Source organism: Ambystoma mexicanum, chromosome 5p (assembly GCF_040938575.1).
Source record: "Ambystoma mexicanum isolate Mex_15411 chromosome 5p, UKY_AmexF1_1, whole genome shotgun sequence".
NCBI classification, from domain to species: Eukaryota; Metazoa; Chordata; class Amphibia; order Caudata; family Ambystomatidae; genus Ambystoma; species Ambystoma mexicanum.
This window is the reverse complement of record NC_090930.1, coordinates 1,283,956,392-1,283,969,920: the sequence shown is the minus strand read 5'-3', so window position 1 is coordinate 1,283,969,920 and position 13,529 is coordinate 1,283,956,392.

The following is a 13,529-nucleotide window of genomic DNA, read 5'->3' as shown; positions in this document are numbered from 1 at the left end:
ACAGCTTCCTCCCCAGGCGGGGACCATGACTCGGTGGGCGCCCCCTCATGCCACCCGGGCCCAGGTGGAGGAGGGTTCACCCGCCGACGACATTGCCCACACGCACCCTGTCTTTGCATTTACCAAAAATTAAGTTAGGCCTAGACGCCATCTTGCACAGCAAACATGGTGTGAGTTCAGCACACTGTAACGAGGCCCCCACCTTTGGAGGGCCTTTCATGCATCTCTGCCGCCTCAGCAGCCCTGGCAGATCCGCTGCGAGAGCGTTCCCATGAGAAAGTCGGAGATGAGCTAAACCCGAGATGCCAACACGGCAACATTATATTAGTAACAATGTGATATTGCACCCCGTATGACCCGGACCGCAAGGCCGGGGCAACGGGGAAAAAAGCTGAAGCATCACTATCTGAAGAAGGTAGAAAATAATTCAAGTATTGGTATTAATGAACTACCTCTGTTTAAAATGTGAATGAACCATAAAAATGTAACGTTATATGATATCCCTCCAGGTCTGGACTAATGCTGCTATAACCACGGAGAAAGATGTTGACCAAACGTGTAACCTCTATTTGTAAAAGTGTTTTTCAATAGTATGTAGAAACTTGAACTCATATATGTTTTGAATAACCCAAAGCGGCGAGCATCAATCTCTGTAGGCCATAACCTAGATATCCCTCGTATAACGTCTAATGTACATACAATACGCACACAATGTAGTGAATATAATGTTAGGTAATGAAAAGATACTGGAACCGACTGTATTAAAGAAATGTGTAACGAAATTGAAATATATATATATGTGTCTAAATAACGTCAAAATAAGGCAGAACAGTATAGAACTTCTGCATTTACTGATCAGCAACGCACGAGGAAAATACCTTTGTGGATATATGCAAGGCCATTCCCTCTCCCACCCCACCAAGCCTGCCAGATAAAAAAGCTAAGACTTGTGCCGCGCTCCCTCACCTCCCCCAACCAAGCTGGCGTTACTTCAGAGAGTCAGAGGCCCCGGCGCCGCAACCAAGGCCACAGCCCGCCACCTGTGTTATTTACAGCACGGTAATAAACCCACGGATGAACCCACTGATCTACCCGCACCCTCTCATAAATCCCACGAACCCCCCAAGAATCCTGACCCCGTGTAAGGACGACCCCCATCATTGGGACAAGACACAGAGACCCATCTATATAATAACTTCTAACGCAGCAGACAGACATGTATCATTCGGCCCAGGCCCCAGAGCCCCGTCCCGCGACCTAAAATACCGGTCCATAGGACACAGGTAAATCTCACCCCAACCGACAACCACCAGACCTCTCACGAGGTGCATTCCTCATGTGTTGTGTTTATTTTATAAGATAAGCTGCTGAAGCGATTTATTAACGAACTTAAATGTCATTTTCTGAATAACTGCAGTGTGCATGGCCTAGGGCAAATGAGACAGGAAAGGTATTCGTCATTGTCACAGGCTGCCCCAGCACATCAACACCGCACGGATGACCTCAAGCCGGCCTGCCAGGCCCAACCCAACCCACGAGGCTGACCAGTGACGTCGTCCCGCCAAGACCAACCCCGCTGCAGCAACACCTATAGTTAGTCGACGCCACCCAATCCCAATTGACTTGTGCCCCCTATAGTGTTTAGGTGTTGATGACGTTTTTTGTATTAGAAATACGCCTGTCTTTGCTATTGTCAGGCAGAGCGCTCTCGTAGGTTGCAGAGTTCTTTGCATGCCTTATTCTTGGATAAACTCCCACTTACGCTCACCCGCACTCTGTCTTGGCCTTATTCCCACTACGGGAGAGTCCCTTATTGTCTCTCATTGCGGGGAGGATCGTGCTGAATTGGGGGCGCTTCCCTTCAGTGGCCAGGCTGGTGGAGGAGGCATCCCTGCCACAGTCGGGAGTCGGACGTCCAGCAGGGGTGGCCACATCAACAACTGCACCCCAGCCGGCGGAGGATGTGCAGGCGGGCCGAGTGCCTCGAGGCAATCGGCAGGGGGTTGGAGGAGGAGACGGCGTCGTCCCTGCGGACCCTCGGGGCCATGGAACAGGACCGCCTCCGGGACATCGAACAGGAGTTCGATGATGCCCTGGCCCGGAACACCACGGAGTGAGCCGCTGGACTTGCCCGCCGCCTTTGTATATAGTTCTTTAGTTTTAGGTTTCCTTTGTTTCTTATTATGATTTGGAGTCGACGGACACTGCTCCACTTTTTGTATATAGTTGCATTTTAGTTTGGGTTTTTTGTAGGTTTCCTTTGTTCAGTTGGGCTCATGGACCCTTGGATGTTTTGTACATAGTTCTTCATTGGATTGATTTTATTTTTGATGTGACTTTGGACAACATTTTTTTGGATTTGGATTTGTAGTTTTTATTTTTTTAGACGGACACGTAGCTTCTCTTTTTTTCATTGCCATTGTAGTTTGTTTCATTTCATTTGCATTGTTTTTTTTTAATACAATTTTGTTTTCATACTTCACTGTGTGGTATCATCTCATTGGTTTCATGCATTTCATGTTGGGTGTTTTCCCATTCAATTGCAACCATTGTGTGTGACGGACATGGGGGATGTAACATGTAATTTCAATTTCCATGTGGGTGAATGGGTTACTTGGTAGGGCTTTTTGGCTGTGGAGGCTGACCATTACGCACATGATTGGGGATTGTGAGGACCTGGTGGAGGCTGCCCATGGTGGCTGGGGGGTGGGGTTAGTGGGAGACATGAGTGGGGGCCTGGTGGGGGCTGCCCCTGCACTGCTGGTGGTGGGGGTGATAGGGGACATGAGTGGGGGTCTGGTGGAGGGTGCCCCACAGTGCTGGGGGGTGGGGGTGCAGGGGTACATGAGTTGGACATGAGTGGGGGCCTGCTGGCAGGTGCCCCACAGTGCTGGGGGGTGGGGGTGGTTGGGAACATGAGTTGGACATGGGTGGGGGCCTGCTGGCAGGTGCCCCACAGTGCTGGGGGGTGGGGGTGCAGGGGTACATGAGTTGGACATGAGTGGGGGCCTGCTGGCAGGTGCCCCACAGTGCTGGGGGGTGGGGGGGTGGGGAACATGAGTTGGACATGGGTGGGGGCCTGCTGGCAGGTGCCCCACAGTGCTGGGGGGTGGGGGTGCAGGGGTACATGAGTTGCACATGGGTGGGGGCCTGCTGGCAGGTGCCCCACAGTGCTGGGGGGTGGGGGGGTGGGGAACATGAGTTGGACATGGGTGGGGGCCTGCTGGCAGGTGCCCCACAGTGCTGGGGGGTGGGGGTGCAGGGGTAAATGAGTTGCACATGGGTGGGGGCCTGCTGGCAGGTGCCCCACAGTGCTGGGGGGTGGGGGTGCTGGGAGACATGGGTGGGGGCCTGGTGGAGGCTGCCCCTGCACTGCTGGGGGGTGGGGGTGGTGGAAGACATGGGTGGGGGCCTGGTGGAGGCTGCCCCTGGGGAGTGGGGGGTGGGGGTGGTGGGAGACATGGGTGGGGGCCTGGTGGAGGCTGCCCCTGGTGACTGGGGGGTGGGGGTGGTGGGAGACATGGGTGGGGGCCTGGTGGAGGCTGCCCCTGGTGGCTGGGGGGTGGGGGTGCTGGGAGACATGAGTGGGGGCCTGGTGGGGGCTGCCCCACACTGCTGGGGGGGTGGGGGTGGTGGGAGACATGAGTGGGGGCCTGGTGGGGGCTGCACCTGCACTGCTGGGGGTGGGGGTGATAGGGGACATGAGTGGGGGCCTGGTGGAGGGTGCCCCACAGTGCTGGGGGGTGGGGGTGCAGGGGTACATGAGTTGGACATGAGTGGGGGCCTGCTGGCAGTTGCCCCACAGTGCTGGGGGGTGGGGGGGTGGGGAACATGAGTTGGACATGGGTGGGGGCCTGCTGGCAGGTGCCCCACAGTGCTGGGGGGTGGGGGTGCAGGGGTACATGAGTTGCACATGGGTGGGGGACTGGGGTGGGGGGGTGGGGAACATGAGTTGGACATGGGTGGGGGCCTGCTGGCAGGTGCCCCACAGTGCTGGGGGGTGGGGGTGCAGGGGTAAATGAGTTGCACATGGGTGGGGGCCTGCTGGCAGGTGCCCCACAGTGCTGGGGGGTGGGGTGCTGGGAGACATGGGTGGGGGCCTGGTGGAGGCTGCCCCTGCGCTGCTGGGGGGTGGGGGAGGTGGAAGACATGGGTGGGGGCCTGGTGGAGGCTGCCCCTGGGGAGGGGGGGTGGGGGTGGTGGGAGACATGGGTGGGGGCCTGGTGGAGGCTGCCCCTGGTGACTGGGGGGTGGGGGTGGTGGGAGACATGGGTGGGGGCCTGGTGGAGGCTGCCCCTGGTGGCTGGGGGGTGGGGGTGCTGGGAGACATGAGTGGGGGCCTGGTGGGGGCTGCCCCTGCACTGCTGGGGGGCTGGGGGTGCTGGGAGACATGAGTGGGGGCCTGGTGGGGGCTGCCCCTGCACTGCTGGGGGGGTGGGGGTGGTGGGAGACATGAGTGGGGTCCTGGTGGGGGCTGCCCCTGCACTGCTGGGGGGGTGGGGGTGCTGGGAGACATGTGTGGGGGCCTGGTGGGGGCTGCCCCTGCACTGCTGGGGGGGTGGGGGTGGTGGGAGACATGAGTGGGGGCCTGGTGGGGGCTGCCCCTGCACTGCTGGGGGTGGGGGTGGTGGGAGACATGAGTTGGGGCCTGGTGGGGGCTGCCCCTGCACGGGTGGGGGTGATAGGGGACATGAGTGGGGGCCTGGTGGAGGGTGCCCCACAGTGCTGGGGGGTGGGGGTGCAGGGGTACATGAGTTGGACATGGGTGGGGGCCTGCTGGCAGGTGCCCCACAGTGCTGGGGGGTGGGGGAGCAGGGGCACATGAGTTGGACATGAGTGGGGGCCTGCTGGCAGGTCCCCCACAGTGCTGGGGGGTGGGGGTGGTGGGGAACATGAGTTGGACATGGGCGGGGGCCTGCTGGCAGGTGCCCCACAGTGCTGGGGGGTGGGGGTGATAGGGGACATGAGTGGGGGCCTGGTGGAGGGTGCCCCACAGTGCTGGTGGGTGGGGGTGCAGGGGTACATGAGTTGCACATGGGTGGGGGCCTGCTGGCAGGTGCCCCACAGTGCTGGGGGGTGGGGGTGCTGGGAGACATGGGTGGGGGCCTGGTGGAGGCTGCCCCTGCACTGCTGGGGGGTGGGGGTGGTGGGAGACATGGGTGGGGGCCTGGTGAAGGCTGCTCCTGGGGAGTGGGGGGTGGGGGTGGTGGGAGACATGGGTGGGGGCCTGGTGGAGGCTGCCCCTGGTGGCTGGGGGTGCTGGGAGACATGTGTGGGGGCCTGGTGGAGGCTGCCCCTGCACTGCTGGGGGGGTGGTGGGAGACATGAGTGGGGGCCTGGTGGGGGCTGCCCCTGGTGGCTGGGGGGTGGGGGTGGTGGGAGACATGAGTGGGGGACTGGTGGGGGCTGCCCCACACTGCTGGGGGGGTGGGGGTGGTGGGAGACATGAGTGGGGGCCTGGTGGGTGCTGCCCCTGCACTGCTGGGGGTGGGGGTGATAGGGGACATGAGTGGAGGCCTGGTGGAGGGTGCCCCACTGTGCTGGGGGGTGGTGGTGCAGGGGTACATGAGTTGGACATGAGTGGGGGCCTGCTGGCAGGTGCCCCACAGTGCTGGGGGGTGGGGGTGGTGGGTAACATGAGTTGGACATGGGTGGGTGCCTGCTGGCAGGTGCCCCACAGTGCTGGGGGGTGGGGGTGCAGGGGTACATGAGTTGGACATGGGTGGGGGCCTGCTGGCAGGTGCCCCACAGTGCTGGGGGGTGGGGGTGGTGGGGAACATGAGTTGGACATGGGTGGGGGCCTGCTGGCAGGTGCCCCACAGTGCTGGGGGGTGGGGGTGCAGGGGTACATGATTTGCACATGGGTGGGGGCCTGCTGGCAGGTGCCCCACAGTGCTGGGGGGTGGGGGTGCAGGGGTACATGAGTTGGACATGGGTGGGGGCCTGCTGGCAGGTGCCCCACAGTGCTGGGGGGGGGTGGTGGGGAACATGAGTTGGACATGGGTGGGGGCCTGCTGGCAGGTGCCCCACAGTGCTGGGGGGTGGGGGTGCATGGGTACATGAGTTGGACATGAGTGGGGGCCTGCTGGCAGGTGCCCCACAGTGCTCGGGGGTGGGGGTGGTGGGGAACATGAGTTGGACATGGGTGGGGGCCTGCTGGCAGGTGCCCCACAGTGCTGGGGGGTGGGGGTGGTGGGGAACATGAGTTGCACATGGGTGGGGGCCTGATGGCAGGTGCCCCACAGTGCTGGGGGGTGGGGGTGCAGGGGTACATGAGTTGCACATGGGTGGGGGCCTGCTGGCAGGTGCCCCACAGTGCTGGGGGGTGGGGGTGCAGGGGTACATGAGTTGGACATGGGTGGGGGCCTGCTGGCAGGTGCCCCACAGTGCTGGGGGGTGGGGGTGGTGGGGAACATGAGTTGGACATGGGTGGGGGCCTGCTGGCAGGTGCCCCACAGTGCTGGGGGGTGGGGGTGGTGGGGAACATGAGTTGGACATGGGTGGGGGCCTGCTGGCAGGTGCCCCACAGTGCCGGGGGGTGGGGGTGATAGGGGACATGAGTGGGGGCCTGGTGGAGGGTGCCCCACAGTGCTGGGGGGTGGGGGTGCAGGGGTACATGAGTTGCACATGAGTGGGGGCCTGCTGGCAGGTGCCCCACAGTGCTGGGGGGTGGGGGTGCTGGGAGACATGGGTGGGGGCCTGGTGGAGGCTGCTCCTGGTGGCTGGCGGGTGGGGGTGGTGGGAGACATGGGTGGGGGCCTGTGGAGGGTGCCCCTGGTGGCTGGGGGTTCAGGGGGACATGCGTTGGTGGGCAGTAGTGCAATTTGACATGTGGGTTGGCTGGGAGGCATGGCCATGGTGGATGGGGAATACACGTACCCTGCTCGCACATGCCCAATCGCGTGTGGAAATTCCCGCGCACCCCTGAAATACACGTACCCTGCTGAAATCGCGTGTGGTACTTTCCCCGCACCCCGAAATACACGTACCCTGACGGAATCGCGTGTGTAACTTCCCCTGCACCCTGAAATACACGTACCCTGCTGATATCGTGTGTGGAACTTCACGCGCACCCCTGAAATACACGTACCCTGCTGATATCGCGTGTGGAACTTCACGCGCACCCCGAAATACACGTACCCTGTGGAAATCGCATGTGTAACTTGCCCTGCACCCTGAAATACACGTACCCTGCTGATATCGCGTGTGGAACTTCACATGCACCCCGAAATACACGTACCCTGATGGAATCGCGTGTGTGACTTCCCGTGAATCCCTGAAATACACGTAGCCCGCTCCCCCAGGCCCGATCGCGTGAAAGAGTTCACGCGAACCCCTGAGATACACATAGCCCGCTCCCCCAAGCCCGATCGCGTGAGAAAGTTCACGCGAACCCCTGAAATACACGTAGCCCGCTCCCCCAGGCACGATCGCGTGAAAAAGTTCACGCGAACCCCTGAGATACACGTAGCCCGCTCCCCCAGGCCCGATCGCGTGAGAATGTTCACGCGAACCCCTGAAATACATGTAGCCCGCTCCCCCAGGCCCGATCGCATGTGAAAGTTCACGCGAACCCCTGAAATACACGTAGCCCGCTCCCCCAGGCCCGATCGCGTGTGAAAGTTCATGCGAACCCCCGAAATACACGTGCCCCGCTCGCACAGGCACGATTGCTGTATGTTGCCACTTTTGTAATGCGCACGGACGCTACCGCCTGCCTTCGTTTGGCGGACGTGTTTGGGCTTGTGCGTGTCTTTCGCTGTGCGTGGCTTTGCCCTATTCAATTCCATGAATACGTGTGGTTCGGGTGCGTGTGGGCGTTCCGTCTGCTTCCCTGCAGTACATCCCCAGTTACGCCCTTGTTTTCGCGAGTTGTTCCCCATTCCGCGCGTTACGCCCCGTGTTCCGCCCACTTTCTAGTGTATGCGCAGATGTTGTGCGCTTTCACTGTGCGCGTCGCGCACGTCTTTCGGGATGTTGCAGTGACGTGTGCGCCATGCATGGGTTTGGCGCACATCCCGAGGAAGACACGCGCAGGGACTTCCATGAATCGCACTTTTTTTTTCCGCTTGCGCCTGCTTGCGCGTAGATTTTCGGCGCACGTTTGTTCCATGAATCGGCCCCTAAATTGTTAGTGGGTTATATGAGATTTAACATGCTGACCTACATAGTTCCGTCTAAGTGTGTCACATGCTAACATTCACTATCCTGTCTAGATACGGCGCAGGCTAATGTACTCAGTTCTAAGTGTGGCACATGCTAACATTCACAATTCTATCTAGATTCGGTGCAGGCTATGTTCTCAATTTCGTCCAGCTGTGACACTTGTTAACATTGATTAGTATGTTGGGATGCAGTGCAAGGCAACATTTTCAATACTGTCATGGAGAGATTTGGGTTGGTGGTCCCAAACCTTTCTAAGTATGCATGGGCTAAGTCTATGAACAGTGAGAAGCATTAGCCAATCAGGGGAGGTGGGAGGGCTCATAGGCGGGAGGAGGGAGGGAGAAGGAAGCGGAGGCAAGGGGGAAGGAGGAGGGCTGCAGGGAAGGCCTGGGGTCTCAATGGCCAATGCCAGGTGGTAAAGCCAGGGCCAAGGAGGTCCCTGCACCACCAGCCTTACCTGATGCGCCGGGAAACTGAACATATAACAAAAAGCCCCTCAAACATGGGAAAATGATACAAGCTATAGACAAATTAGTGTCAGAGAATGATTTAACAGTATACTGGAGGAAAGGTTGTGGACATTTGAAAACACCAGGAGAGGATAAGGAGAGAAATGATAAAGCAGATCAATTAGCCAAGATTGGGGCTGTTATGGGAGAGTTGTTGCCCATTGAACACTTAATTGGTGAAATACAAATGAATGCAGTTACACGCTCCAAAGCTCCAAAAGAAGTTGAACAACCCGTAGTGCAATGGAGTTATGATACACCAGATCAAGATCTGATTAAGGCGCAAAAAGATGATCCAATACTGGGGATGTATTATAATTATTTGATGGACCCCGAACAAAACCCTTTAACTGAAAATTATTGTACAGGAAAATAGTTGAGAGTGTTATTAAAGAATAAACAACGGATTAGACTACAAGATGGACTGATGATCAGGGAATCCAAAACAGGACAGATACAGTGGGTGGTACCTCTTTAATTCAGAGGACTAATGTTACACCATGCACATGATGCAATAACTGCAGGATACAGAGGTTCACAAAAGACTTTAGAGATACTGAAGGATTATGCTTACCGGCCACACATGTCCCAAGATGTGGAATTATATACCAGGGGGTGTCTAGTATGTGCTCAATTTAAACCTGCTTCACCAATGCATAGAGCTCCATTGATGAAAAGTGGTTTAACTCTTCCATGGTCAGATTTACAAATTGACTATGTAGGGCCTGTAAAGAGATTGAGTAGGGGAAACCGTTATCTTTTGACAGTGGTTTGTTTGATGTCGAAAATGGGTAGAATTTATTTCTGCACCAGATTGTAGTGTGCAAATAGCAGCTACATTGCTGGTAAATCATATATTTTCAAGATTTGGATTACCACAGAGAATAGAGTTAGACAGAGGAAGTCATTTCCCGAGCACCTTAATGAGCAAGGTGTGGCAGATATTAAGGGTAAAAAGGAAACTGCATATTGCATATCGGCCCACCTCTTCTGAAAATGTTGAATGTTGCAATGGTTCTATTGTGGAGATATTAAAGAAGTTTGTAGCGGAGGCAGGTTCTAGTTGGGATTTACGATTACCTCTGGTATTGATGGCCATTTGATCGACTCCTGCTAAAGCGACAGGTATCAGTCCTCATGAGGTGTTAACAGGAAGAAAAATGGTACTGCCACACCATTTATTATACAGAACACATGAGCAGATTCTTGTGAGTGCATCTACAGTTCACGAATATGTGGAAGAACTGAGGAAGCATTTACAACATGCATTTGCATTTGTGCAGCGGAATTTGGAAAGAGCTGCTGATAGTGCAAAGTCATGTTATGATAAAAAGAAATCTGTGAAAAAGCATGATGTAGGTGATCGGGTATATAAGTTTCATTTTGGAAAAGGTAAACATAAAAACTCTAAATTTCTTGCGGCATGGCAAAGTCCCTTTGAGATAGTAGATACAGTGTCCCCGGTAGTTTATAAGATATTAAAGACACAGGGTGAAATGATGACAGAACAATTTGTTCATGTTAACCAAATTAAGCCCTGTCACCCTAAACACGAAGTCAGGAGACTAGAGCAGGTAGAGACAGGTTAAGTGCCCTGATTACATGGAAGTGAAAGATGCAGTGACTATTTCATAATGTGTCACACCATAAAAAAACTGGAGATAATGTTTAGTGTGCAGATAAATGCAAATGAAAGTACCACATTTGGGAAAAGTGTGGTAATATATATTGGTAGAAGGTGCTGAATCAGGTTAACTTACTATGGTACAATGTGCTGAAATGTTCAGCATAAAAATTGTTTTGATGTATAATAATATGAAATATATATATTATTGTTTTCTCTCTAACATGTGCTTAGTTGCAGATATTCGGAAGAGTAGATCATAATGTTTTGGACCACATTTTGTTTTTGGCAAAGTGGTAGAAAGGGTGAAATTGGTATTGTGCTATGTACTTCATCTGTTCTTTTTCTATTTTATTTAGAAAGAAATAACTAAAATATTGGTTGGGGTCAGAGGTCGCAGGACCGGAGGATGCGAGAGATGATGGAGTCGTGGAGTCCACGGGATGCAGCCCAAGTAAAGCTTCCGGACTGAAGTATGAAGGAGAAGACAAAGAGACGGGGATGCCTAAAGAGGTGATTTCTGTGGAAGAAAACACCCAAGAGCACCAGGATGAAAGAATTCCACCGAACGAACCATATGATGAATATTTGGTGATCAAGACATCTCAGAGGTGCGGTCATGAAGATGGTGAATGCTATCAATGGAACAGTAGTGAGTTGAACTTACTTCTGCCGTGTTGCGGGTGGAGCATAGTATCATCCTATGTGACTGAAAGTGAGGGTGATGGAGACTCACAAATGTGTTATTTTATTTAATTGCTTTGGTCAGTTATGTTAGTTATTTGTTTTATTTATTTATTTATTTTATTATTTTGTTGTCATATATGACATGTTGATTTCACACATATATAAAGACTATGGGCCTCATTATAAGGCTGACGCTCCCGTAATGAAGGGGGCCGGTATGGGACCGTCCCCCTTCATTCTGGGAGTGCTGATTATGAGCTTCCCATTGCGGGTCCCGGATCGCATGCCTGGTAAAACCAGGCATGCTTTCCGGGTCCCGCGAGGGGAAGAGGGAGGCAATAATGGGCCAGATGTAATCTGCCCGTTATTATCTCCATCCGCATTCCCATTTGAGCCCTAAAGGGGCTTAAATGGGCATGGGGATGGGTTCCTGCAAGGAGGAATTACCGGGTCCTCCTATGTAGGAGTAACCCGGTAAGTCCCCATTGCAGGAACCCGGTAATAGAGCCCGAACTGAGGCAGCCATGCAGCTAATAGCTCCATGGATACCTCCATTCTCGTAATGAGGCCCAATGATTTAAAAGACATTCAAACATACGTGGACACTTGGGTTGGAAATAAACATGTACAATATTTCGTTATACATGCCATTTGGGATCTGTTTTACTTTTGTTATGATAAAGCAGTGGTTTGTTATGAAATGTTTCTATGTTCATTTTATTAAGTTGCTATTATTTCAATTGTGATTCATATCATGGAAAAAGAGAGATGTACATTTTAAAAGGTTTCCTCCAGTCATGGGTTTGTTATCCAGAATTGTCGGAAAAATTAGGGAATAAGGATATATATGGGGTTTTATTGCCATGCAACATGCAGCATGGAGGTGCAGCCATATGTAAGGATATGTGGGGGGGGTTTAATACCAACATGCAACATACAGAGGCCCCATACATACAGCAAGCCCCAGTTTGAAACTGCAGGCATTATTTCAGTAACAGCCAGCAAGCAAAGTTGTCAGAACACATTAAAAAAAAAAAAAACATTTTAGCGTGGTGTGCTGCCAGTTAAAATAAGGAGGTGCACAATTTTATATTGGATGTTTCATGTATGGAAACTGCATTAGAATACATAACTGATTAACCTTGCACTAACATTACTAAAGTACTCATTTCAACTTCTCTAACGTTATAATGCCGTCTTCTGTACACAATGAAATACAGTCCATGTTTTGGGTGCACTGTTTGGAATGTATTGTTTCCATGAGGAAGTGCACACTAGAGTTTTCTTCAGCTTGTGGAGAACAGAAATATGTAAAATGCAGGAAGGAAAATGAAACAGTTGCTTTGAAAATGAAGTCTTCATTGTATTGAATAACTAAGGCAGGCACAGGGCACATTATTTTTATTCTGATCGGTAGGGATTGTAGGTGGATAAGCCATGTCAATAGAGGGCTGAATCAGAGTTTTTTTTAAGGAATGAGCAGAAGGAGTTGGCAGTTCGTACCTGGACCATGAGACGGACGGTGCCATATCTGTTTAACTCCAAGTGGGTTGAGTGCTGGCTACGAGCATGATCCCACACATAAGAGTGGGTTTGGCACTGAGCCTGGGTCTGCGTAGACAGCGAGGTTGTGCGGGGACTTCAGGTTTCACTGGCCTTGGTAAGATTAGTGCCAAGTGAGGAAAAAACATAATGATGTACGTGTGTTGCTAGAATTTATTGGCAGTGCAGGGAGGTTAGAGAAAATGGTATGTTTATTTTTCTCTCTCTATGTTCAAGGTGTAAGAACATAAATTTGTGTTTGAAAAATATTTGCTTGTTCCTGTTGTTCTTTTATATCTTGCAGGTGATGCTGTAAATATCATGTGGTAAGATGCTTTGCGGTTTGTAACTGTCATGTAATACAAAGTACAGATTTAAAAAAAAATGAGATTTTGGTGTTATTCATGCATCTGTGAATCATAAATATATGTGAAGCACAGAGGTGATGTTTATATCAGTGCAGTAGTGCATTTACCAATTTACCACTGTAATTTAAATAGCAAACAAGAGAAAGTCAGTAGTAAATATCTACAAGGTAGGAAGGTGTGTGTGTAAATGTAATGAGGTTTTCCTTCCTTGCATGCTGAAGGGAAGGGGTGCCTAATCTGGCACATGGATTACTGGATGTACATAAGCCAGTAATAACAGCCACAAACTATAGGTGGCGGTCTGAACAAAACTCATTGGGTTCTCTGAAGTGTCTTAAGTCTGGGCGTTCTCTACAGGCGACTAAAATACATTCTAATAAAAAGGAACAGTGTTTTATGATGGGGTTGTAATATAAAAAAACATTCTCACCACTATACCACAGGAATAAGATAATTTTAGAAATACCACAAAGTAAGATACCACTAAAATTACCATCAATACAAGCTAATAATATATAATCACCAAAATAGTAAAATACCAAACCCACTCTAAATGTAAGGCCAGTTTAACGCCAATTTACCACCAAAGTTTTATGGTAAGAAAAATACTGCCAAATCCCAAATGTACCCCGA